We start from the raw sequence: 25,644 nt of genomic DNA, 5'->3' as shown, positions 1-25,644 counted from the left end.
GATTAAAAAGACAGATATAAATAACCATGGTACCGCTGAAAGCGTCATCTTGTCCGGCAAATAACGAGCCGCAATACAGCATGATCAGCAAAAAAATAAAAAAGTTACAGTCCTGAGAATAAAGCGATGCAAAAATAATTATTTTTTCCATAAAATAGTTTTTATCGTATAAAAGCGCCAAAACATAAAAAAATAATATAAATGAGGTATCGCTGTAATCGTACTGACCCGAAGAATAAAACTGCTTTATCAATTTTACCAAACGCGGAACAGTATAAACGCCTCTCCCAAAAGAAATTCATGAATAGCTGGTTTTTGGTCATTCTGCCTCACAAAAATCGGAATAAAAAGCGATCAAAAAATGTGACGTGCCCAAAAAGTTAACAGTAAAAACGTCAACTCGTCCCGCAAAAAACAAGACCTCACATGACTCTGTGGACCAAAATATGGAAAATTTATAGCTCTCAAAATGTGGTAACGCAAAAAATATTTTTTTGCAATAAAAAGCGTCTTTCAGTATGTGACGGCTGCCAATCATAAAAATCCGCTAAAAAACTCGCTATAAAAGTAAATCAAACCCCCCTTCATCACCCCCTTAGTTAGGGAAAAATAAAAAAAATGTATTTATTTCCATTTTCCCATTAGGGTTAGGGCTAGGGTTGGGGCTAGGGTTAAGGCTACAGTTAGGGTTGGGGCTAAAGTTAGGGTTAGGGTTGGGGCTAAAGTTACGGTTAGGGTTTAGATTACATTTACGGTTGGGAATAGGGTTGGGATTAGGGTTAGGGGGTGTGTCAGGGTTAGAGGTGTGGTTAGGGTTACTGTTGGGATTAGGGTTAGGGGTGTGTTTGGATTAGGGTTTCAGTTATAATTGGGGGGGTTTCCACTGTTTCGGCACATCAGGGGCTCTCCAAACGCGACATGGCGTCCGATCTCAATTCCAGCCAATTCTGCGTTGAAAAAGTAAAACAGTGCTCCTTCCCTTCCGAGCTCTCCCGTGTGCCCAAACAGGGGTTTACCCCAACATATGGGGTATCAGCGTACTCAGGACAAATAGGACAACAACCTTTGGGGTCCAATTTCTCCTGTTACCCCTGGGAAAATACAAAACTGGGGGCTAAAAAATAATTTTTGTGGGAAAAAAAAGGATTTTTTATTTTCACGGCTCTGCGTTATAAACTGTAGTGAAACACTTGGGGGTTCAAAGTTCTTACAACACATCTAGATAAGTTCCTTGGGGGGTCTAGTTTCCAAAATGGGGTCATTTGTGCGGGGCTTCTACTGTTTAGGTACATTAGGGGCTCTGCAAACGCAATGTGACGCCTGCAGACCATTCCATCTAAGTCTGCATTCCAAATGGCGCTGCTCCCCTTCCGAGCCCTCCCATGCATCCAAACGGTGGTTCCCCCCACATATGGGGTATCAGCGCACTCAGGACAAATTGGACAACAACTTTTGGGGTCCAATTTCTCCTGTTACCCTCGGGAAAATACAAAACTGGGGGCTGAAAAATAATTTTTGTGGGAAAAAATTTTTGTTTTATTTTTACGGCTCTGCATTATAAACTTCTGTGAAGCCCTTGGTGGGTCAAAGCACTCACCACACATCTAGATAAGTTCCTTAGGGGGTCTACTTTCCAACATGGTGTCACTTGTGGGGGGTTTCTACTGTTTAGGTACATTAGGGGCTCTGCAAACACAATGTGACGCCTGCAGACCATTCCATCTAAGTCTGCATTCCAAATGGCGCTCCTTCACTTCCGAGCCCTTCCATGCGTCCAAACGGTGGTTCCCCCCCACATATGGGGTATCAGCGCACTCAGGACAAATTGGACAACAAATTTTGGGGTCCAATTTCTCCTGTTACCCTCAGGAAAATACAAAACTGGGGGCTAAAAAAATAATTTTTGTGGGAAAAAATTTTTGTTTTATTTTTACGGCTCTGCATTATTAACTTCTGTGAAGCCCTTGGTGGGTCAAAGCACTCAAAACACATCTAGATAAGTTCCTTAGGGGGTCTACTTTCCAAAATGGTGTCACTTGTGGGGGTTTCAATGTTTACGCACATCAGGGGCTCTCCAAACGCAACATGACGTCCCGTCTCAATTCCTGTCAATTTTGCATTGAAAAGTCAAACGGCGCTCCTTCCCTTCCGAGGTCTCCCATGCGCCCAAACAGTGGTTTATCCCCACATATGGGGTATCAGCGTTCTCAGGACAAATTGTACAACAACTTTTGGGGTCCAATTTCTTCTCTTACCCTTGGGAAAATAAAAAATTGGGGGCGAAAAATAATTTTTGTGAAAAAATATGATTTTTTTATTTTTACGGTTCTGCATTATAAACTTCTGTGAAGCACTTGGTGGGTCAAAGTGCTCACCACACCTCTAGATAAGTTCCTTAGGGGGTCTACTTTCCAAAATGGTGTCACTTGTGGGGGGTTTCAATGTTTAGGCACATCAGGGGCTCCCCAAATGCAACATGGCGTCCCATCTCAATTCCAGTCAATTTTGCATTGAAAAGTCAAATGGCGCTCCTTCGCTTCCGAGCTCTGTCATGCGCCCAAACAGTGGTTTACCCCCACATATGGGGTATCGGCGTACTCAGGACAAATTGTACAACAACTTTTGCGGTCCATTTTCTCCTGTTACCCTTGGTAAAATAAAACAAATTGGAGCTGAAGTAAATTTTTTGTGAAAAAAAGTTAAATGTTCATTTTTATTTAAACATTCCAAAAATTCCTGTGAAGCACCAGAAGGGTTAATAAACTTCTTGAATATGGTTTTGAGCACCTTGAGGGGTGCAGTTTTTAGAATGGTGTCACACTTGGGTATTTTCTATCATATAGACCCCTCAAAATGACTTCAAATGAGATGTGGTCCCTAAAAAAAAATGGTGTTGTAAAAATGAGAAATTGCTGGTCAACTTTTAACCCTTATAACTCCCTAACAAAAAAAAATTTGGGTTCCAAAATTGTGCTGATGTAAAGTAGACATGTGGGAAATGTTACTTATTAAGTATTTTGTGTGACATATCTCTGTGATTTAAGGGCATAAAAATTCAAAGTTGGAAAATTGCTAAATTTTCAAAATTTTCGCCAAATTTCCATTTTTTTTGCAAATAAACGCAGGTAATATCAAAGAAATTTTACCACTATCATGAAGTACAATATGTCACGAGAAAACAGTGTCAGAATCGCCAAGATCCGTTGAAGCGTTCCAGAGTTATAACCTCATAAAGGGACAGTGGTCAGAATTTTAAAAATTGGCCCGGTCATTAACGTGCAAACCACCCTTGGGGGTGAAGGGGTTAATTACATCCAAACACAGTTGGTTCTAACCTCCTCTATAAATACAGGCTTTACCATTTTATTAGCCATAGGTAAGTGTTCACACTAGGCAGACAGGTTAGTTACCCATTCGATCTGAGATTACCTTGACGTTTGGTGAATGGGCTCACAACATTTGGCCAAATTTTGTGCTAAAAATCTCATGTGTTTTTTCATAAATTTCACAAGCCATTATGCTGTTCACATTTCATGTATTGCACATTTCCTTGCTTTAGCACAATAAACTTGAGTGCAGCCATTATCTATTTGCTTTGTACAGACAATAGACATTACAGCATAACAGAAATCACAGTTCAAAACAGATACCAGTAGGAATGAGGGCCCTGCTCGCAAGCTTCAATCTATGAGGAAAAAGGGAGACACGAGAGGTGGATGGTAACAATTGCTTTAGTTATTTGGACCAGCCATAGTGTAAGGCTCGGGTGTTCATGTAAAGCTGCATGAACCAGTTAACAGCCTAAGTATGTAGCAGTACAGACACAGAGTGCTATAGACTGCATAAAGTGTATGAGAACATGATGTGAGGAACCTGATTATGTTTTCTTTGTTTTTTTTTTGTTTTTTTTTAATAGGCCACACAGGGATAGTTAGGTTAATGCGTTGAGGCGGTAGGCCAGTCTGAACAAATGCGTTTTTAGGGCACGCTTAAAACTGTGGTTTTGGGGATTAATCGTATTAACCTGGGTAGTGCATTCCAAAGAATCGGCGCAGCACGTGTAAAGTCTTGGAGACGGGAATGGGAGGTTCTGATTATTGAGGATGCTAACCTGAGGTCATTAGCGGAGCGGAGGGCATGGGTAGGGTGGTAGACTGAGACCAGAGAGGAGATGTAGGGTGGTGCTGAGCCATGGAGTGCTTTGTGGATGTGGGCAGTAGTTTTGTACTCGATTCTGGAGTGGATGGGTAGCCAGTGTAATGACTGGCACAAGGTAGAGGCATCGGTGTAACGGTTGGTGAGGAATATGATCCTGGCTGCAGCATTCAGGACAGATTGGAGAGGGGAGAGTTTGGTAAGAGGGAGGCCGATTAGTAGAGAGTTACAATAGTCCAGACGAGAATGAATAAGTGAGACAGTAAGAGTTTTTGCAGAGTCGAAAGTAAGAAAAGGGCGAATTCTAGAAATGTTTTTGAGATGCAGATAAGAAGAGCGAGCCAATGATCGGATGTGGGGGGTGAATGAAAGCTCGGAATCAAGGATGACCCCAAGGCAGCGGGCATGTTGCTTTGGAGTAATGGTGGAACCACACACGGAGATGGCAATGTCAGGCAAAGGTAGGTTAGTAGAGGGAGAGAACACGAGGAGTTCAGTTTTTGACAGGTTCAGTTTCAGATAGAGGGAGGACATGATGTTAGAGACAGCGGTAAGACAATCACTGGTGTTTTCTAAGAAGGTCGGTGTGAAAGCAGGAGAAGAGGTGTATAATTGGGTGTCGTCAGCATAGAGATGGTACTGGAAACCAAATCTACTGATTGTTTGTCCAATAGGGGCAGTATACAAAGAGAAGAGGAGGGGGCCTAGGACTGATCCTTGAGGAACCCCAACAGTAAGGGGAAGGTGAGAGGAGGAGGAGCCAGTAAAACATACAGTGAAGGATCGGTCAGAGAGATAGGAGGAGAACCAAGAGAGAACGGTGTCCTTGATGCCAATGGAGCGGAGCATAGTGAGGAGGAGCTGATGATCCACAGTGTCAAATGCTGCGGAGAGATCCAAGAGAATTAGCCTGGAGTAGTGACCATTAGATTTAGCTGTTAGTAGGTCATTAGAGACTTTAGTGAGGGCAGTTTCAGTAGAGTGTAAAAAGCGGAAGCCAGATTGAAGAGGGTCGAGAAGAGAGTTATCTGAGAGATAGCGGGTAAGGCGGGAGTGGACCAGGCGTTTGAGGAGTTTAGAGATGAAGGGAAGATTAGAGACAGGTCTATAATTAGCGGCACAATTTTGGTCGAGGGAGGGTTTTTTAAGTAATGGATGTATGATGGCATGCTTAAATGAGGAGGGAAAAATACCGGAAGTGAGGGAAAGGTTGAATATTTTTGTTAGGTGAGAGGTGACAGCCGGGGAAAGGGACTGGAGGAGATGTGACGGAATGGGGTCACTGGTGCAAGTGGTCAGGCGAGAAGATGCAAGGAGCCTGCTTACTTCTTCTTCTGTAACTGGTTCAAAGTCAGAGAGTGAACTAGATGCAGTGGGGGAGGGAGGACAGTGCATGGTATGAAGAGATTGGGAGATGATTTCCTGTCGAATGTGGTCAATTTTTTCTTTGAAGTAATTGGCCAGATCGTCAGCGCGGAGATCTTTGGTTGGGGCCTTCTCTCTTGGGTTGAGTAGGGACTGGAAAGTGTCGAAGAGACGTTTAGGGTTATTGGACAGCGAGGTGATGAGGGTGTTGAAATAGGTTTGTTTGGAGAGATGAAGGGCAGAGTTGTATGTTTTTAGCATGAACTTATAATGGATGAAATCTTCGGGCAGATTAGATTTTCTCCACAGACGTTCGGCGTCTTATTTTCCCTTTTGGGGTAGTCAGTTCTCTGGCTGGCTCGAGACGTCTAGAATCAACGTAGGCACGTTCACCGGCTACTTTTAGTTGTGTGTTAGGATCAGGTATGCGGTTAGCCCAGTTTCCACCTCCCTAGAGCTGTTCTATGTTTTTGCAGACTTAGCCGGAATACCAGAGATCCTCTCCCACTAGGATCATAACGTTGAGATTTTTAGCACAAAATTTGGCCAAATGTTGTGAGCCCATTCACCAAACGTCAAGGTAATCTCAGATCGAATGGGTAACTAACCTGTCTGCCTAGTGTGAACTATTTTTAGTTATTTTAGGCCTAGTAAGCCTGTCTGCGGTCCCTCCTTGCAATCCTCCTCCACTGACCACACCAATGCTGCCCGTGTACCTGTTGTGAATTTGGATTCTGGGCTCCCCCGGTGGCTACTGGTGGAATTGAACTGGTGTCTTCATCTTCTCTGTTCACCTGTTCCCATCAAGATGTGGGAGTCGCTATATAACCTTGCTGCTCTGTTAGTTGCTTGCCGGTCAACAATGTTATCAGAAGCCTCTCTGTGCTTGTTCCTGCTCCTAGACAACTACTAGATAAGTTGGACTCTTGTCCATGTTTGTTTTTGCATTTTGTTCCAGTTCACAGCTGTAGTTTCGTTACTGTGTCTGGAAAGCTCTTGTGAACGGGAATTGCCACTCTGGTGTTATGAGTTAATGCCAGAGTTTTAAAGTAATTTCTGGATGGTGTTTTTGATAGGGTTTTCAGCTGACCATGAAAGTGTCCTTTCTGTCTTCTGCTATGTAGTAAGTGGACCTCAAATTTGCTAAACCTATTTTCATACTACGTTTGTTATTTCATCTCAACTCACCGCCAATACATGTGGGGGGCCTCTGTCTCCTTTCGGGGTATTTCTCTAGAGGTGAGCTAGGACTAATATTTTCCTCTGCTAGCTTTATTTAGTCCTCCGGCTGGGCTGGGCATCTAGAATCAACGTAGGCATGCTACCCGGCCACTGCTAGTTGTGCGTTAGGTTTAGTTCATGGTCAGCTCAGTTCCCATCTTCCAAGAGCTAGTTCCTATATATGCTTATGCTATGTTCTCTTGCCATTGAGATCATGACAGTTTGACCGGCCCGCAAAGTGTTAATTGTTTGGGCTGAAGCAGGAGAAAAAGAAGTGTTGAAGGGAAATTTTTTTTTTTTTTTTCCCCTCAGAGTTTTGCTGCCTAGCCCTTAATTGCTGTCTAGCTGCTTCTTACCTCCTCTTAACCCTTGAATGGCTCTGTGTCCACCTGTTTGTAATGGATCTTCAGAGTGTAACTGCAGGTTTGAATAATCTCGCCACGAAGGTACAAAATTTGCAAGATTTTGTTTGTCATGCACCTGTATCTGAGCCGAGAATTCCTTTGCCGGAATTTTTCTCGGGGAATAGATCCGGGTTTCAGAATTTTCGAAATAATTGCAAATTATTTTTGTCTCTGAAATCTCGCTCTGCCGGAGACCCTGCACAGCAGGTCAGGATTGTGATTTCCTTGCTCCGGGGCGACCCTCAAGACTGGGCTTTTTCATTGACACCAGGGGATCCTGCGTTGCTCAATGTGGATGCGTTTTTTCTGGCCTTGGGGTTGCTTTATGACGAACCTCATTTGGAGCTTCAGGCAGAAAAAACTTTGATGTCCCTATCTCAGGGGCAAGATGAAGCGGAAGTTTACTGCCAAAGATTCCGTAAATGGTCTGTGCTTACTCAGTGGAATGAGTGCGCCCTGGCGGCGACTTTCAGAGAGGGTCTCTCTGATGCCATTAAGGATGTTATGGTGGGGTTCCCTGTGCCTGCGGGTCTGAATGAGTCCATGACAATGGCTATTCAGATCGATAGGCGTTTGCGGGAGCGCAAACCAGTGCACCATCTGGCGGTGTCCACTGAGAAGTCGCCAGAGAGTATGCAGTGTGATAGAATTCTGTCCCGAAGCGAGCGGCAGAATTTTAGACGGAAAAATGGGTTGTGTTTCTATTGTGGTGATTCTACTCATGTTATATCAGCATGCTCTAAGCGCACTAAAAAGCTTGGTAAATCTGTTTCCATTTGCACCTTACCGTCTAAATTTATTCTATCTGTGACCCTGATTTGCTCTTTGTCATCTATTACCACGGACGCCTATGTCGACTCTGGCGCCGCTTTGAGTCTTATGGATTGGTCCTTGGCCAAACGCTGTGGGTATGATTTAGAGCCTTTGGAGACTCCTATTCCTCTGAAGGGGATTGACTCCACCCCATTGACTAATAATAAACCACAATACTGGACACAAGTAACTATGCGTATTAATCCGGATCACCAGGAGATTATTCGCTTTCTGGTGCTGTATAATCTACATGATGATTTGGTGCTAGGATTGCCTTGGCTGCAATCTCACGGCCCAGTCCTCGACTGGAGAGCTATGTCTGTGTTGAGCTGGGGATGTAAGGGGGCTCATGGGGATGTACCTGTGGTTTCCATTTCATCATCCATTCCCTCTGAAATTCCTGAGTTCCTGTCTGACTATCGTGACGTCTTTGAAGAATCCAAGCTTGGTTCGTTACCTCCGCACCGAGAGTGCGATTGTGCCATAGATTTAATCCCGGGTAGTAAATACCCAAAGGGTCGTTTATTTAATCTGTCTGTGCCTGAACATGCTGCTATGCGAGAATATATAGAGGAGTCCTTGGAAAAGGGACATATTCGTCCATCGTCATCTCCCTTAGGAGCCGGTTTTTTCTTTGTGTCAAAAAAAGACGGCTCTTTGAGACCATGTATTGATTATCGGCTTTTGAATAAAATCACTGTTAAATATCAATACCCATTGCCGTTGCTGACTGATTTGTTTGCTCGCATAAAGGGGGCCAAGTGGTTCTCTAAGATTGACCTTCGTGGGGCGTATAATTTGGTGCGAATCAGGCAGGGGGATGAGTGGAAAACCGCATTTAATACGCCCGAGGGCCACTTTGAGTATTTAGTGATGCCTTTTGGTCTTTCTAATGCTCCGTCAGTTTTCCAGTCCTTTATGCATGATATTTTTCGCGATTATTTGGATAAATTTGTGATTGTGTATCTGGATGATATTCTGATTTTTTCGGATGACTGGGACTCTCATGTCCAGCAAGTCAGGAGGGTTTTTCAGGTTTTGCGGTCTAATTCTTTGTGTGTGAAGGGTTCTAAGTGTGTTTTTGGGGTACAGAGGATTTCCTTTTTGGGATATATTTTTTCCCCCTCTTCCATTGAAATGGATCCTGTCAAGGTTCAAGCTATTTGTGATTGGACGCAGCCCTCTTCTCTTAAGAGTCTTCAGAAATTTTTGGGCTTTGCTAACTTTTATCGTCGATTTATTGCTGGTTTTTCGGATATTGCTAAGCCATTGACCGATTTGACTAAGAAGGGTGCTGATGTTGCTGATTGGTCCCCTGATGCTGTGGAGGCCTTTCGGGAGCTTAAGCGCCGTTTTTCCTCTGCCCCTGTGTTGCGTCAGCCTGATGTTGCTCTACCTTTTCAGGTTGAGGTCGACGCTTCTGAGATCGGAGCTGGGGCAGTGTTGTCGCAGAAAAGTTCTGACTGCTCCGTGATGAGGCCTTGTGCCTTCTTTTCCCGTAAATTTTCGCCCGCTGAGCGGAATTATGATGTTGGGAATCGGGAGCTTTTGGCCATGAAGTGGGCTTTTGAGGAGTGGCGCCATTGGCTTGAGGGGGCCAGACATCAGGTGGTGGTATTGACTGACCACAAAAATTTGATTTATCTTGAGACCGCCAGGCGCCTGAATCCTAGACAGGCGCGCTGGTCATTATTTTTCTCTCGGTTTAATTTTGTGGTGTCATACCTACCGGGTTCTAAGAATGTTAAGGCGGATGCCCTTTCTAGGAGTTTTGAGCCTGACTCGCCTGGTAACTCTGAGCCCACAGGTATCCTTAAGGATGGAGTGGTATTGTCAGCCGTTTCTCCAGACCTGCGGCGGGCCTTGCAGGAGTTTCAGGCGGAGAGACCTGATCGTTGCCCACCTGATAAACTGTTTGTTCCTGATGATTGGACCAGTAGAGTCATCGCTGAGGTTCATTCTTCTGCGTTGGCAGGTCATCCTGGCATTTTTGGTACCAGGGATTTGGTGGCAAGGTCCTTCTGGTGGCCTTCCCTGTCACGAGATGTGCGAGGCTTTGTGCAGTCTTGTGACGTTTGTGCTCGGGCCAAGCCTTGTTGTTCTCGGGCTAGTGGATTATTGTTGCCCTTGCCTATTCCTAAGAGGCCTTGGACGCACATCTCGATGGATTTTATTTCAGATCTGCCTGTTTCTCAGAAGATGTCTGTCATCTGGGTGGTGTGTGACCGTTTTTCTAAGATGGTCCATTTGGTTCCTCTGCCCAAGTTGCCTTCTTCTTCCGAGTTGGTTCCTCTGTTTTTTCAAAATGTTGTTCGTTTGCATGGTATTCCTGAGAATATCGTTTCTGACAGAGGGACCCAATTCGTGTCTAGATTTTGGCGGGCATTCTGTGCTAGGATGGGCATAGATTTATCTTTTTCGTCCGCTTTCCATCCTCAGACGAATGGCCAGACCGAGCGGATTAATCAGACCCTGGAGACATATCTGAGGTGTTTTGTGTCTGCTGACCAGGATGATTGGGTTGCTTTTTTGCCATTGGCGGAGTTCGCTCTCAATAATCGGGCCAGCTCTGCCACTTTGGTGTCCCCGTTTTTCTGTAATTCGGGGTTTCATCCTCGATTTTCCTCTGGTCAGGTGGAATCTTCGGATTGTCCTGGAGTGGATGCTGTGGTGGAGAGATTGCATCAGATCTGGGGGCAGGTGGTGGACAATTTGAGGTTGTCCCAGGAGAAGACTCAGCTTTTTGCCAACCGCCACCGTCGTGTTGGTCCTCGGCTTTCTGTTGGGGATTTGGTGTGGTTGTCTTCTCGTTTTGTCCCTATGAGGGTCTCTTCTCCTAAGTTTAAGCCTCGGTTTATCGGCCCGTATAAGATATTGGAGATTCTTAACCCTGTTTCCTTCTGTTTGGACCTCCCTGCATCCTTTTCTATTCATAACGTTTTTCATTGGTCATTATTGCGCAGGTATGAGGTACCGGTTGTGCCTTCCGTTGAGCCTCCTGCTCCGGTGTTGGTTGAGGGTGAGTTGGAGTACGTTGTGGAGAAAATTTTGGACTCTCGTGTTTCCAGACGGAGACTCCAGTATCTGGTCAAGTGGAAGGGATACGGCCAGGAGGATAATTCTTGGGTGAATGCATCTGATGTTCATGCCTCCGATCTGGTTCGTGCCTTTCATAGGGCCCATCCTGATCGCCCTGGTGGTTCTGGTGAGGGTTCGGTGCCCCCTCCTTGAGGGGGGGGTACTGTTGTGAATTTGGATTCTGGGCTCCCCCGGTGGCTACTGGTGGAATTGAACTGGTGTCTTCATCTTCTCTGTTCACCTGTTCCCATCAAGATGTGGGAGTCGCTATATAACCTTGCTGCTCTGTTAGTTGCTTGCCGGTCAACAATGTTATCAGAAGCCTCTCTGTGCTTGTTCCTGCTCCTAGACAACTACTAGATAAGTTGGACTCTTGTCCATGTTTGTTTTTGCATTTTGTTCCAGTTCACAGCTGTAGTTTCGTTACTGTGTCTGGAAAGCTCTTGTGAACGGGAATTGCCACTCTGGTGTTATGAGTTAATGCCAGAGTTTTAAAGTAATTTCTGGATGGTGTTTTTGATAGGGTTTTCAGCTGACCATGAAAGTGTCCTTTCTGTCTTCTGCTATGTAGTAAGTGGACCTCAAATTTGCTAAACCTATTTTCATACTACGTTTGTTATTTCATCTCAACTCACCGCCAATACATGTGGGGGGCCTCTGTCTCCTTTCGGGGTATTTCTCTAGAGGTGAGCTAGGACTAATATTTTCCTCTGCTAGCTTTATTTAGTCCTCCGGCTGGGCTGGGCATCTAGAATCAACGTAGGCATGCTACCCGGCCACTGCTAGTTGTGCGTTAGGTTTAGTTCATGGTCAGCTCAGTTCCCATCTTCCAAGAGCTAGTTCCTATATATGCTTATGCTATGTTCTCTTGCCATTGAGATCATGACATGTACCCCTGCGAGATAACTCTAAGTGCCTTGAGCCTATTTTTAGTTATTTTAGGCCTAGTAAGCCTGTCTGCGGTCCCTCCTTGCAATCCTCCTCCACTGACCACAATGCTGCCTGTGTATCCATGTAACCTATTTAAAACTGCATTGAGCCTATTTTTAGTTATTTTAGGCCTAGTAAGCCTGTCTGCGGTCCCTCCTTGCAATCCTCCTCCACTAACCACAATGCTGCCTGTGTATCCATGTGATTTTTAGATGGCTGTTCAGTCAGTTTTTCTATATTTACTATGTATTGCTTTTTCTGACTTGAACGCCCCGCCCTTCACCATGCTGTGATTTTAATTACATCAAAACACAGTTGGTTCTAACCTCCTCTATAAATACAGGCTTTACCATTTTATTAGCCATAGGTAAGTGTTCACACTAGGCAGACAGGTTAGTTACCCATTCGATCTGAGATTACCTTGACGTTTGGTGAATGGGCTCACAATATTTGGCCAAATTTTGTGCTAAAAATCTCATGTGTTTTTTCATAAATTTCACAAGCCATTATGCTGTTCACATTTCATGTATTGCACATTTCCTTGCTTTAGCACAATAAACTTGAGTGCAGCCATTATCTATTTGCTTTGTACAGACAATAGACATTACAGCATAACAGAAATCACAGTTCAAAACAGATACCAGTAGGAATGAGGGCCCTGCTCGCAAGCTTCAATCTATGAGGAAAAAGGGAGACACGAGAGGTGGATGGTAACAATTGCTTTAGTTATTTGGACCAGCCATAGTGTAAGGCTCGGGTGTTCATGTAAAGCTGCATGAACCAGTTAACAGCCTAAGTATGTAGCAGTACAGACACAGAGTGCTATAGACTGCATAAAGTGTATGAGAACATGATGTGAGGAACCTGATTATGTTTTCTTTGGTTTTTTTTTGTTTTTTTTAATAGGCCACACAGGGATAGTTAGGTTAATGCGTTGAGGCGGTAGGCCAGTCTGAACAAGTGCGTTTTTAGGGCACGCTTAAAACTGTGGTTTTGGGGATTAATCGTATTAACCTGGGTAGTGCATTCCAAAGAATCGGCGCAGCACGTGTAAAGTCTTGGAGACGGGAATGGGAGGTTCTGATTATTGAGGATGCTAACCTGAGGTCATTAGCGGAGCGGAGGGCATGGGTAGGGTGGTAGACTGAGACCAGAGAGGAGATGTAGGGTGGTGCTGAGCCATGGAGTGCTTTGTGGATGTGGGCAGTAGTTTTGTACTCGATTCTGGAGTGGATGGGTAGCCAGTGTAATGACTGGCACAAGGTAGAGGCATCGGTGTAACGGTTGGTGAGGAATATGATCCTGGCTGCAGCATTCAGGACAGATTGGAGAGGGGAGAGTTTGGTAAGAGGGAGGCCGATTAGTAGAGAGTTACAATAGTCCAGACGAGAATGAATAAGTGAGACAGTAAGAGTTTTTGCAGAGTCGAAAGTAAGAAAAGGGCGAATTCTAGAAATGTTTTTGAGATGCAGATAAGAAGAGCGAGCCAATGATCGGATGTGGGGGGTGAATGAAAGCTCGGAATCAAGGATGACCCCAAGGCAGCGGGCATGTTGCTTTGGAGTAATGGTGGAACCACACACGGAGATGGCAATGTCAGGCAAAGGTAGGTTAGTAGAGGGAGAGAACACGAGGAGTTCAGTTTTTGACAGGTTCAGTTTCAGATAGAGGGAGGACATGATGTTAGAGACAGCGGTAAGACAATCACTGGTGTTTTCTAAGAAGGTCGGTGTGAAAGCAGGAGAAGAGGTGTATAATTGGGTGTCGTCAGCATAGAGATGGTACTGGAAACCAAATCTACTGATTGTTTGTCCAATAGGGGCAGTATACAAAGAGAAGAGGAGGGGGCCTAGGACTGATCCTTGAGGAACCCCAACAGTAAGGGGAAGGTGGGAGGAGGAGGAGCCAGTAAAACATACAGTGAAGGATCGGTCAGAGAGATAGGAGGAGAACCAAGAGAGAACGGTGTCCTTGATGCCAATGGAGCGGAGCATAGTGAGGAGGAGCTGATGATCCACAGTGTCAAATGCTGCGGAGAGATCCAAGAGAATTAGCCTGGAGTAGTGACCATTAGATTTAGCTGTCAGTAGGTCATTAGAGACTTTAGTGAGGGCAGTTTCAGTAGAGTGTAAAAAGCGGAAGCCAGATTGAAGAGGGTCGAGAAGAGAGTTATCTGAGAGATAGCGGGTAAGGCGGGAGTGGACCAGGCGTTCGAGGAGTTTAGAGATGAAGGGAAGATTAGAGACAGGTCTATAATTAGCGGCACAATTTTGGTCGAGGGAGGGTTTTTTAAGTAATGGATGTATGATGGCATGCTTAAATGAGGAGGGAAAATACCGGAAGTGAGGGAAAGGTTGAATATTTTTGTTAGGTGAGAGGTGACAGCCGGGGAAAGGGACTGGAGGAGATGTGACGGAATGGGGTCACTGGTGCAAGTGGTCGGGCGAGAAGATGCAAGGAGCCTGCTTACTTCTTCTTCTGTAACTGGTTCAAAGTCAGAGAGTGAACTAGATGCAGTGGGGGAGGGAGGACAGTGCATGGTATGAAGAGATTGGGAGATGATTTCCTGTCGAATGTGGTCAATTTTTTCTTTGAAGTAATTGGCCAGATCGTCAGCGCGGAGATCTTTGGTTGGGGCCTTGTTGTGAATTTGGTTTTTGGGCTCCCCCGGTGGTCACTGGTGGTACTGGACTTGTGTGCTTCACTTTCTCTGTTCACCTGTTTCCATCAGGATATGGGAGTATCTTATTTAGCCTTGCTGCTCAGTTATTCTAGTGCCGGCCATCAATGTAACCAGAGCCTTTCTGTTGCATGTTCCTGCTTCTAGACTACTATCAGCTAAGTTGGACTCTTAGTCCTAAGTTTGTTTGCATTTTTGTTCCAGTTCACAGTTATGTTATGTTTCTGTAGCTGGAAGCTCTTGTGGGCCGAAATTACCACTCCGGTGTCATGAGTTGACACATGAGTCTTAAAGTAATTTCTGGATGGTATTTTAATAGGGTTTTCAGCTGACCGTGAAGTTCCCTATTGTATCTTCTTGCTATCTAGTAAGCGGACCTCGCTTTGCTGAACCTACCTTCATACTGCGTATGTCTTTTCCTCTGAACTCACCGTCAATATATGTGGGGGGCTTCTGTCTCCTTTTTGGGGGAATTTCCCTAGAGGTAAGCCAGGTCTGTTTTTTCCTCTATTAGGGTTAGTTAGTTCTCCGGCTGGCGCTGGGCGTCTAGGGATAAAACGTAGGTACGTCACCCGGCCACTGTTAGTTGTGTGGTAGGTTTAGCTCACGGTCAGCTCGAGATTCCAGCACCCAAGAGCTAGTCTGTTATTTAAGTTCTCTGACGTTCCCTTGCCATTGGGAACCATGACAGTATGGCCGGCCAAGGGTTAAAACCGTTGGCAGAAGAAAGGAGAGAAAAAGAAGTCTGCAGATTTTTTTTTTTTTTTTCCTTCTGAGCTTGCTCTATAGTTGACTCAGTTGCATTTCTGCTCTAATTGCAGCCTTTGCCTCTCTCTCTCCTTCTAATCCTTGAATGGCTCTGATCTCACCTGATTGAAATGGATCCTCAGAGTTTGGCTACAGGTTTGAATAATCTTGCTACGAAGGTTCAAAATTTACAGGATTTTGTTATTCATGCTCCTATATCTGAACCTAGAATTCCTATACCAGAATTTTTCTCCGGGGATAGATCTCGTTTCCTGAATTTCAAATATAATTGTAAATTATTTCTTTCCCTGAGATCTCGCTCCGCTGGAGATCCCGCACAGCAGGTTAGGATAGTAATTTCCTTGCTGCGGGGTGACCCTCAAGACTGGGCATTTGCATTGGCACCCGGGGATCCTGCGTTGCTCAATGTGGATGCATTTTTTCTGGCTTTGGGGTTGCTTTATGAGGAACCTAATTTAGAGATTCAGGCTGAAAAAACCTTGATGGCCCTATCTCAAGGGCAAGATGAAGCTGAAATATACTGCCAAAAATTTCGTAAATGGTCTGTGCTTACGCAGTGGAATGAGTGCGCCCTGGCGGCGAATTTCAGAGAGGGTCTCTCTGATGCCATTAAAGATGTTATGGTGGGGTTCCCTGCACCTACAGGTCTGAATGAGTCCATGACAATGGCTATTCAGATTGATCGGCGTTTGCGGGAGCGCAAACCTGTGCACCATTTGGCGGTGTCTTCTGAGAAGGCTCCAGAAAATATGCAATGTGATAGAATTCTGTCCAGAAGCGAACGGCAGAATTTTAGGCGAAAAAATGGGTTGTGCTTCTATTGTGGTGATTCAACTCATGTTATATCAGCATGCTCTAAACGTACAAAAAAGGTTGATAAGTCTATTTCAATTGGCACTTTACAGTCTAAGTTTATTTTGTCTGTGACCTTGATTTGTTCATTATCGTCAATTACCGCGGATGCCTATGTCGACTCTGGCGCCGCTTTGAGTCTTATGGATTGGTCCTTTGCCAGGCGCTGTGGGTTTGATCTAGAGCCTCTGGAAGTTCCTATACCTCTGAAGGGTATTGACTCTACACCATTGGCTAGTAATAAACCACAATACTGGACACAAGTGAATATGCGTATGAATCCAGACCATCAGGAGACGATTCGCTTCCTTGTGTTGTACAATCTACATGATGTTTTGGTGCTCGGATTGCCATGGTTACAATCTCATAACCCAGTTCTTGACTGGAAAGCAATGTCTGTGTTAAGCTGGGGATGTCAGGGGGCTCATGGGGACGTACCTTTGGTTTCCATTTCGTCATCTATTCCCTCTGAGATTCCGGAATTTTTATCTGATTATCGTGATGTCTTTGAGGAGCCTAAGCTTGGTTCACTACCTCCTCACAGAGATTGCGATTGTACCATAGATCTGATTCCGGGCAGTAAATTTCCAAAGGGTCGTTTATTTAATCTATCTGTACCTGAACATGCTGCTATGCGAGAATATATTAAGGAGTCCCTGGAAAAGGGACATATTCGTCCTTCTTCATCTCCCTTAGGAGCCGGTTTTTTCTTTGTATCTAAAAAAGATGGCTCTTTGAGGCCGTGTATTGATTATCGACTCTTGAATAAAATTACAGTCAGATATCAGTATCCTCTGCCACTGCTGACTGATTTGTTTGCTCGAATAAAAGGGGCTAAGTGGTTCTCTAAGATTGATCTCCGTGGGGCGTATAATTTGGTGCGAATTAAGCAGGGGGATGAGTGGAAAACCGCATTTAATACGCCCGAGGGCCACTTTGAGTATTTAGTAATGCCTTTTGGTCTTTCAAATGCCCCTTCAGTCTTTCAGTCCTTTATGCATGACATTTTCCGGGAATATTTGGATAAATTCATGATCGTGTATCTGGATGATATTTTGATTTTTTCGGATGACTGGGATTCTCATGTCCAACAGGTCAGGAGGGTTTTTCAGGTTTTGCGGGCTAATTCCTTGTGTGTGAAGGGTTCTAAGTGTATTTTTGGGGTTCAAAAGATTTCTTTTTTGGGGTACATTTTTTCCCCCTCTTCCATTGAGATGGATCCTGTCAAGGTTCGGGCTATTTGTGATTGGACGCAACCTTCTTCGCTTAAGAGCCTTCAGAAATTTTTGGGCTTTGCTAATTTTTATCGTCAATTTATAACTGGTTTTTCTGATGTTGCTAAACCTTTGACTGATTTGACCAAAAAGGGTGCTGATGTTGCTGATTGGTCCCCTGCTGCTGTGGAGGCCTTTCGGGAGCTTAAGCGCCGCTTTTCTTCCGCCCCTGTGTTGCGTCAGCCTGATGTTACTCTTCCTTTTCAGGTTGAGGTCGATGCTTCCGAGATCGGAGCTGGGGCGGTCTTGTCGCAGAAAAGTTCCGATTGCTCCGTGATGAGACCTTGTGCGTTCTTTTCTCGAAAGTTTTCGCCCGCCGAGCGAAATTATGATATTGGTAATCGGGAGCTTTTGGCTATGAAGTGGGCTTTTGAGGAGTGGCGTCATTGGCTTGAGGGGGCTAGACATCAGGTGGTGGTATTGACCGATCACAAGAATTTGATTTATCTTGAGTCTGCCAGGCGCCTGAATCCTAGACAGGCGCGCTGGTCGTTGTTTTTCTCTCGGTTTAATTTTGTGGTCTCATACTTACCAGGTTCTAAAAATGTGAAGGCGGATGCCCTTTCTAGGAGTTTTGAGCCTGATTTCCCTGGTGATTCTGAACCTACAGGTATCCTTAAGGATGGGGTGATATTATCTGCTGTTTCCCCAGACCTGCGACGGGCTTTGCAGGAGTTTCAGGCGGATAGACCTGATCGTTGCCCGCCTGGTAGACTGTTTGTTCCTGATGACTGGACCAGTAGAGTCATCTCGGAGGTTCATTCTTCTGCGTTGGCAGGTCATCCCGGGATCTTTGGTACCAGGGATTTGGTGGCTAGGTCCTTCTGGTGGCCTTCTCTGTCTCGAGATGTACGAGTTTTTGTGCAGTCTTGTGATGTTTGTGCTCGGGCCAAACCTTGTTGTTCTCGGGCTAGCGGATTGTTGTTATCTTTGCCTATTCCAAAGAGGCCTTGGACTCACATCTCTATGGATTTTATTTCTGATCTCCCTGTTTCTCAGAAAATGTCTGTCATCTGGGTGGTGTGTGACCGTTTTTCAAAGATGGTTCATTTGGTGCCCTTGCCTAAGTTGCCGTCCTCTTCCGAGTTGGTTCCTCTGTTTTTTCAAAATGTGGTTCGCTTGCATGGTATTCCGGAGAATATCGTTTCTGACAGGGGGACCCAGTTCGTGTCTAGATTTTGGCGGGCGTTCTGTGCTAGGATGGGCATTGATTTGTCTTTTTCGTCTGCGTTCCATCCTCAGACTAATGGCCAGACTGAGCGAACTAATCAGACCTTGGAGACTTATTTGAGGTGTTTTGTGTCTGCGGATCAGGATGACTGGGTTGCCTTTTTGCCGTTGGCGGAGTTTGCCCTCAATAATCGGGCTAGTTCTGCCACTTTGGTTTCTCCTTTCTTTTGCAATTCGGGGTTTCATCCTCGCTTTTCTTCTGGTCAGGTGGAGTCTTCGGATTGTCCTGGAGTGGATACTGTGGTGGATAGGTTGCATCGGATTTGGGGACAGGTGGTGGACAATTTGGAGTTGTCCCAGGAGAAGACTCGGCATTTTGCTAACCGCCGTCGTCGTGTTGGTCCTCGTCTTCGTGTTGGGGACTTGGTGTGGTTGTCTTCTCGTTTTGTCCCTATGAGGGTTTCTTCTCCTAAGTTTAAGCCTCGGTTCATCGGCCCGTATAAGATTTTGGAGATTCTTAACCCTGTGTCCTTTCTATTGGACCTCCCGGCATCTTTTTCTATCCATAATGTCTTCCATCGGTCATTATTGCGCAGGTATGAGGTACCGGTTGTGCCTTCCGTTGAGCCTCCCGCTCCGGTGTTGGTTGAGGGTGAATTGGAGTACGTTGTGGAGAAGATCTTGGACTCCCGTGTTTCCAGACGGAAACTTCAGTATCTGGTCAAGTGGAAGGGCTACGGTCAGGAGGATAATTCTTGGGTGACAGCCTCTGATGTTCATGCCTCTGATTTGGTCCGTGCCTTTCATAGGGCTCATCCTGATCGCCCTGGTGGTTCTTGTGAGGGTTCGGTGCCCCCTCCTTGAGGGGGGGGTACTGTTGTGAATTTGGTTTTTGGGCTCCCCCGGTGGTCACTGGTGGTACTGGACTTGTGTGCTTCACTTTCTCTGTTCACCTGTTTCCATCAGGATATGGGAGTATCTTATTTAGCCTTGCTGCTCAGTTATTCTAGTGCCGGCCATCAATGTAACCAGAGCCTTTCTATTGCATGTTCCTGCTTCTAGACTACTATCAGCTAAGTTGGACTCTTAGTCCTAAGTTTGTTTGCATTTTTGTTCCAGTTCACAGTTATGTTATGTTTCTGTAGCTGGAAGCTCTTGTGGGCCGAAATTACCACTCCGGTGTCATGAGTTGACACATGAGTCTTAAAGTAATTTCTGGATGGTATTTTAATAGGGTTTTCAGCTGACCGTGAAGTTCCCTATTGTATCTTCTTGCTATCTAGTAAGCGGACCTCGCTTTGCTGAACCTACCTTCATACTGCGTATGTCTTTTCCTCTGAACTCACCGTCAATATATGTGGGGGGCTTCTGTCTCCTTTTTGGGGGAATTTCCCTAGAGGTAAGCCAGGTCTGTTTTTTCCTCTATTAGGGTTAGTTAGTTCTCCGGCTGGCGCTGGGCGTCTAGGGATAAAACGTAGGTACGTCACCCGGCCACTGTTAGTTGTGTGGTAGGTTTAGCTCACGGTCAGCTCGAGATTCCAGCACCCAAGAGCTAGTCTGTTATTTAAGTTCTCTGACGTTCCCTTGCCATTGGGAACCATGACAGGGCCTTCTCTCTTGGGTTGAGTAGGGACTGGAAAGTGTCGAAGAGACGTTTAGGGTTATTGGACAGCGAGGTGATGAGGGTGTTGAAATAGGTTTGTTTGGAGAGATGAAGGGCAGAGTTGTATGTTTTTAGCATGAACTTATAATGGATGAAATCTTTGGGTAGATTAGATTTTCTCCACAGACGTTCGGCGCACCTGGAGCACCGCTGCAGGAAACGTTTTTGCAGCGTGTGCCACGGTTGTCGCCATCTGTGTCGAGTTGTTCTATGTATAGGAGGTGCAGCTTCATCCAGGGCACTTTGCAGGGTTTGATTGTAATGCTTCAGAGCAGAATCAGGACATGAGATGGAGAAGATTGGGGCCAATGAGGACTGCAAGTTCTTCATAAGTTTCTGGGTGTTAATGGCCTGTATGTTTCTATAAGTGTGGAAAGTGGGGGTGGCCTGAGCGGGATGGCAGTTCTTGATAGAGAATGAAAGAAGGTTGTGGTCAGAGAGCGAGAGAGGGGAGTTTGTGAAATCATCCAGTGAGCAAAGCCGGGAGAAGACCAAGTCAAGGGAGTTTCCATCTTCATGCGTTGGACAGTTAGTATGCTGCGAGAGGCTGAAAGAGGAGGTTAGAGATAAAAGGTGAGAAGCAGATGGGGAGAGGGGAGAAGCAATGGGGATGTTGAAATCACCCATGATAAGGGTGGGGGTGTCACAGGAGAGAAAGTGTGGAAGCCAGGTGGCAAAATGATCCAGGAACTGATAAGAGGGGCCGGGAGGACGATACACCACCTCCACTCGCATGGAGAAGGGGACGTAGAGTCTGACAGCATGGACCTCAAAAGAAGGGAATACAAGTGAGGGTACTTGGGGGATAACTTGGAAGGTACATTTGGGTGAAAGGAGCAGACTAACGCCTCCACCTGCTCTGTTGTCTGATCTTGGGGTATGAGAAAAGTGTAGTCCACCATATGAAAGAGCAGCAGCAGCGGTGGTGTCTGACTGCTGGATCCAGGTTTCAGTAAGAGCCAGGAGATTAAGAGAATTAGAAAGGAAGAAGTCATGAATGAAAGAGAGTTTATTACACACAGAGCTAGAATTCCAAAGGGCACAATTGAAAGAGACAGAAGGCATGCATGGAATATTAATAAGGTTAGAGGGGTTTCTGGGTGTAGCAATTGGGAGGTTTGACTGGTTTGACACGATAACGAATTTCCCCAAAACATGCAAGAACACATCATTGATGAAATGGTGGAACACTGCAGGTGCGTTAGTCAACCCAAATGGCATCACCAAATTTTCAAAATGACCCTCAGGGGTATTAAAAGCCGTCTTCCACTCATCACCTTGACGGACTCTTATGAGGTTGTACGCCCCCCTGAGGTCAAGCTTGGTAAACCACTTAGCACCTGCCACCTGGTTGAACAAATCTGGTATCAGTGGCACAGGGTATGGATCACGAACCGTAATCTGGTTCAACTCCCTGAAATCTAAACATGGGCGTAATCCGCCATCTTTCTTCTTCACGAAGAAGAACCCTGCTGCCACCGGCGAGGATGATGGCCTGATGTGCCCTTTGCTCAAGCTTTCAGCAATATAATCTTTTAACGCTTGTCTCTCCGGACCGGAGATATTAAACATCCTTGCTTTAGGCAATTTGGCCCCTGGTTTAAACCTGATAGAACAGTCATAGGGACGATGTGGCGGCAGCTCTGAACAACCCTTCTCAGAGAACACATCCACAAAATCCAGAAGTGACTCCGGAACGCTTGAAGTCACCGCAGCCACACATTTGGCTAGGCTATTCTCCTGGCAGAACTCGCTCCACTGAACTATGTCCTGAGTTTTCCAGTCAATTACCGGGTTGTGCATAGACAACCAAGGAAAACCCAAAACCACCTGAGCAGGAAGATTCCTGAGCACCTTACATGTAACCCGCTCGGAATGTAGAACCCCAATGTGGAGTTTCACCTCAGCCACAAATTCAGTAATCTTCCCCTGAGAGAGGAGCAGCATTGATGGTGACCATGCGGATAGGATGAGACAGTTTTTCAATCCTAAAACCTGCTGTGCGCGCAAACTCCTCATCAATGAGATTTGTGGCTGAACCACTATCCACAAAAACAGTAATTGGCAGCTCGCTGCCAGCGATAAAAACCTTAGCAGGGAGCATGCATTGAGAAACCACCATGGAGGATATACATAAGCTCAGATTGGTCTCCTCCACACCCTCTGAGCTTAGAAGCTTTCCGCCGTTGCGTTTTTCTTAGACAGCAGAGGACAGATGTTAATAAAATTACCAGTTTTACCACAGTAAAAACAGGCTCCCTGCTTCCTGAGCTCAAGGGCTCGACACTTCACATGTGACACCCCTGCGATTTGCATAGGCTCCGTGGGCTCACCTGCAGCAACCTCACGTGAACCTAAACCCTCTCCCATAGGTGGTGTCTCATGCTCCCCCTGATGCAAACGACGATCAATGCGGACAACCAGACTCATAGAGGAATCTAGAGAAGCAGGAGTCTCGTACATCAGAAGGGCTTTTTTAACCCTTCCAGAAACCCCATGAATAAACTGACTCCGCAATGCTGGATCATTCCATTGTGTATCGATCGCCCAGCGACGAAATTCAGAACAGTAATCCTCTGCAACTCGCTCCCCCTGGCGAATAGTGCGTATCTTAGATTCTGCTAGAGCCATTCTGTCAGGTTCATCGTAGATTTTTCCAAGAGAGGAAAAAAAACTCTCCACAGAGTCAAATGCAGCAGAATCAGATGGCAAAGAAAACACCCATGCTTGGGGATCCCCGCTTAACAATGACAACACCAGGCCCACACTCTGAGCCTCATTACCCGAGGAGATCGGGAACATACGGAAATATAGTTTGCAAGCTTCATGAAAAGAAACAAATTTACTGCGTTCCCCAGCAAATTTTTCAGGCAAAGGAAATTTAGACTCAGCAACTGTTCCTGTCGCTCCAGCTTGCACATTAGGTACTGCTAGTCCCTGTTGCTGTACTGCCCCCCTCAACTCAGTGACCTGTAGGGACAGCGCCTCCTACTGGCGGGTTATGGAAGTCATGGGATCCATGACAAAACACAAAAAAAAAGAAACCCTTTTTTTTTCTTTTTTGTTTTGTTGTTGTTGGGCCGATTATAATGTCACGGGGAGACTAGGTGAGCGAGAGCTAATAACCCGGGCCCCTGCAATTTCCCTCAGACTAGGGAAATCCTGACTGACCCTCTACCTGGAGTTTACACTGATGGTGTGCATGTCCAGGCCTCGAACCTCACCCTGTCTCCTGTTTCAACCCTAGGCTGAAACCTCCGCACACCACCCAGTGAAGAGGTAATACACCAATACACACAGTTAGCACAGACAAGGATAAAGGAAAATATACACCACACCGCAGTCACTCAGGAATACACTATAAATGTGCAGGGCAAAATAAATACAAATATAGGAAGGAGTAAATAAGACAAAGGAAAATACACCACCAGCCACGAATCTCCAACAACCAGCTCTCCACTCCAGACCGAGATAACAACGCACAAGACAGAAGCTGTAATCGGCAACGCCTAATGAACAGGAGAACTATTTAAAGGCAATGGGCATGGCCCAGCTTCCAATCCGAGGATCAGGTAAATTAACCCCGGAACAGCTAGATAAAATCTAGCCGACGCCAATGAGCACATAGTGGTCAAAAGCGGAATTACCGCTGTCTGTCGAACGACCTGGTCTGAACAGCGTCCGACATGATACTTGCTTCAGCTGAGGGAGACAACTTAGTCTCTGACCCTCAAAGTGGCTTTCTGGCTCAGAGAGACAGGGGACAGATTTGGGTACCCTTCTCCTGTTGGAGAGGGTTTTAAGAGACCAGCATCCAAGTGCACTTTTTTGTGGCACCTTTAGTCACTTTTTTAGCGCACTTGGGTGGAGAGCACAATCTCGGGCTTTAAAAAAAAATGTCCCCACATACAGTCCTGCACATATAATGACCCCACAAATAGTCCTGCACATATAATGTCCCCACATATAGCACTACACATATAATGGCCCCACATATAGCCCTGCATATATAATGGCCCCATATATAGCCCTGCACATATAATGGCATCATAGAATCATAGAATGGTAGAGTTGGAAGGGACCTCCTGGGTCATCTGGTCCAACCCCCTGCTCAAAGCAGGATTCACTAAATCATCCCAGACAGATGTCTGTCCAGCCTCTGTTTGAAGACTTCCATTGAAGGAGAACTCACCACCTCTCATGGCAGCCTATTCCACTCATTGATCACCCTAATTGTCAAAAAGTTTTTTTTAATATCTAAACTGTGTCTCCTTCCATTGTTTCATCCCATTGCTTCTAGTCTTTCCTTATGCAAATGAGAATATAGATGATCCTTCTACAATGTGACAGCCCTTGAGATATTTGTAGACAGCTATTAAGTCTCCTCTCAGTCTTCTTTTTTGCAAGCTAAACATTCCCAAATCCTGTAAACGTTCCTCATAGGACTTGGTTTGCAGTAACAGTCACCATTCTCGTCGCTCTTCTCTGAACTTGCTCCAGTTTGTTGATGTCTTTTTTAAAATGTGGTGCCCAAAACTGGACAAAGTATTCCAGATGAGGTCTCACCAAAGAGGAGTAAAAGGCAGTAATGACTTCAAGAAGGATTGTGTGAGATACCTTGTCAAATGCTTTGCTGAAGTCAAGATATACTATATCTACAGCATTTCCCTGACCCACCCAGTCAGTGATTCTGTCATAGAAGGAAATTAAGTTAGTCTGACATGACTTATTATATTTGAAAAAACTGACCGTCACATCCATATATAGACTAAGTGTGAACAGGTGCTGAACCTAGAGTAACCAACTCATATACAGTCAAGTAAAAAAGGCAGCACACTGCAGCGCTAAGACATGCAAACATGAAACATGAAAACTGAACTGCAATACTGCACTAGAAATATGAAAAATGACAGCGTTTAGCGCATAAAAATGGCCAATTTTATGTGTACCTGATAGCCCCTTTACGGCATCTCTCTTATATCAGGTCCTACAGGATACAACTGCAGTATTGCAGTTCAGTTTTCATGTTTCATGTTTGCATGTCTTAGCGCTGCAGTGTGCTGCCTTTTTTACTTGACTGACATGACTTATTAGTTACAAACCCATGCTGACTCTGTTTAATCACTTCATTCTTATCCAGGTACTTACATACATTTTGTTAAATAATAATAATAATCTTTTATTTATATAGCGCCAACATATTCCGCAGCGCTTTACAGTTTAATAATTTGTTCAAAGATTTATCCTGGTATAGACATCAGACTCACCAGC

Source organism: Ranitomeya variabilis, chromosome 5, assembly GCF_051348905.1.
Source record: "Ranitomeya variabilis isolate aRanVar5 chromosome 5, aRanVar5.hap1, whole genome shotgun sequence".
In the NCBI taxonomy this organism is placed as follows: Eukaryota; Metazoa; Chordata; class Amphibia; order Anura; family Dendrobatidae; genus Ranitomeya; species Ranitomeya variabilis.
This window is presented reverse-complemented; position numbering follows the sequence as displayed.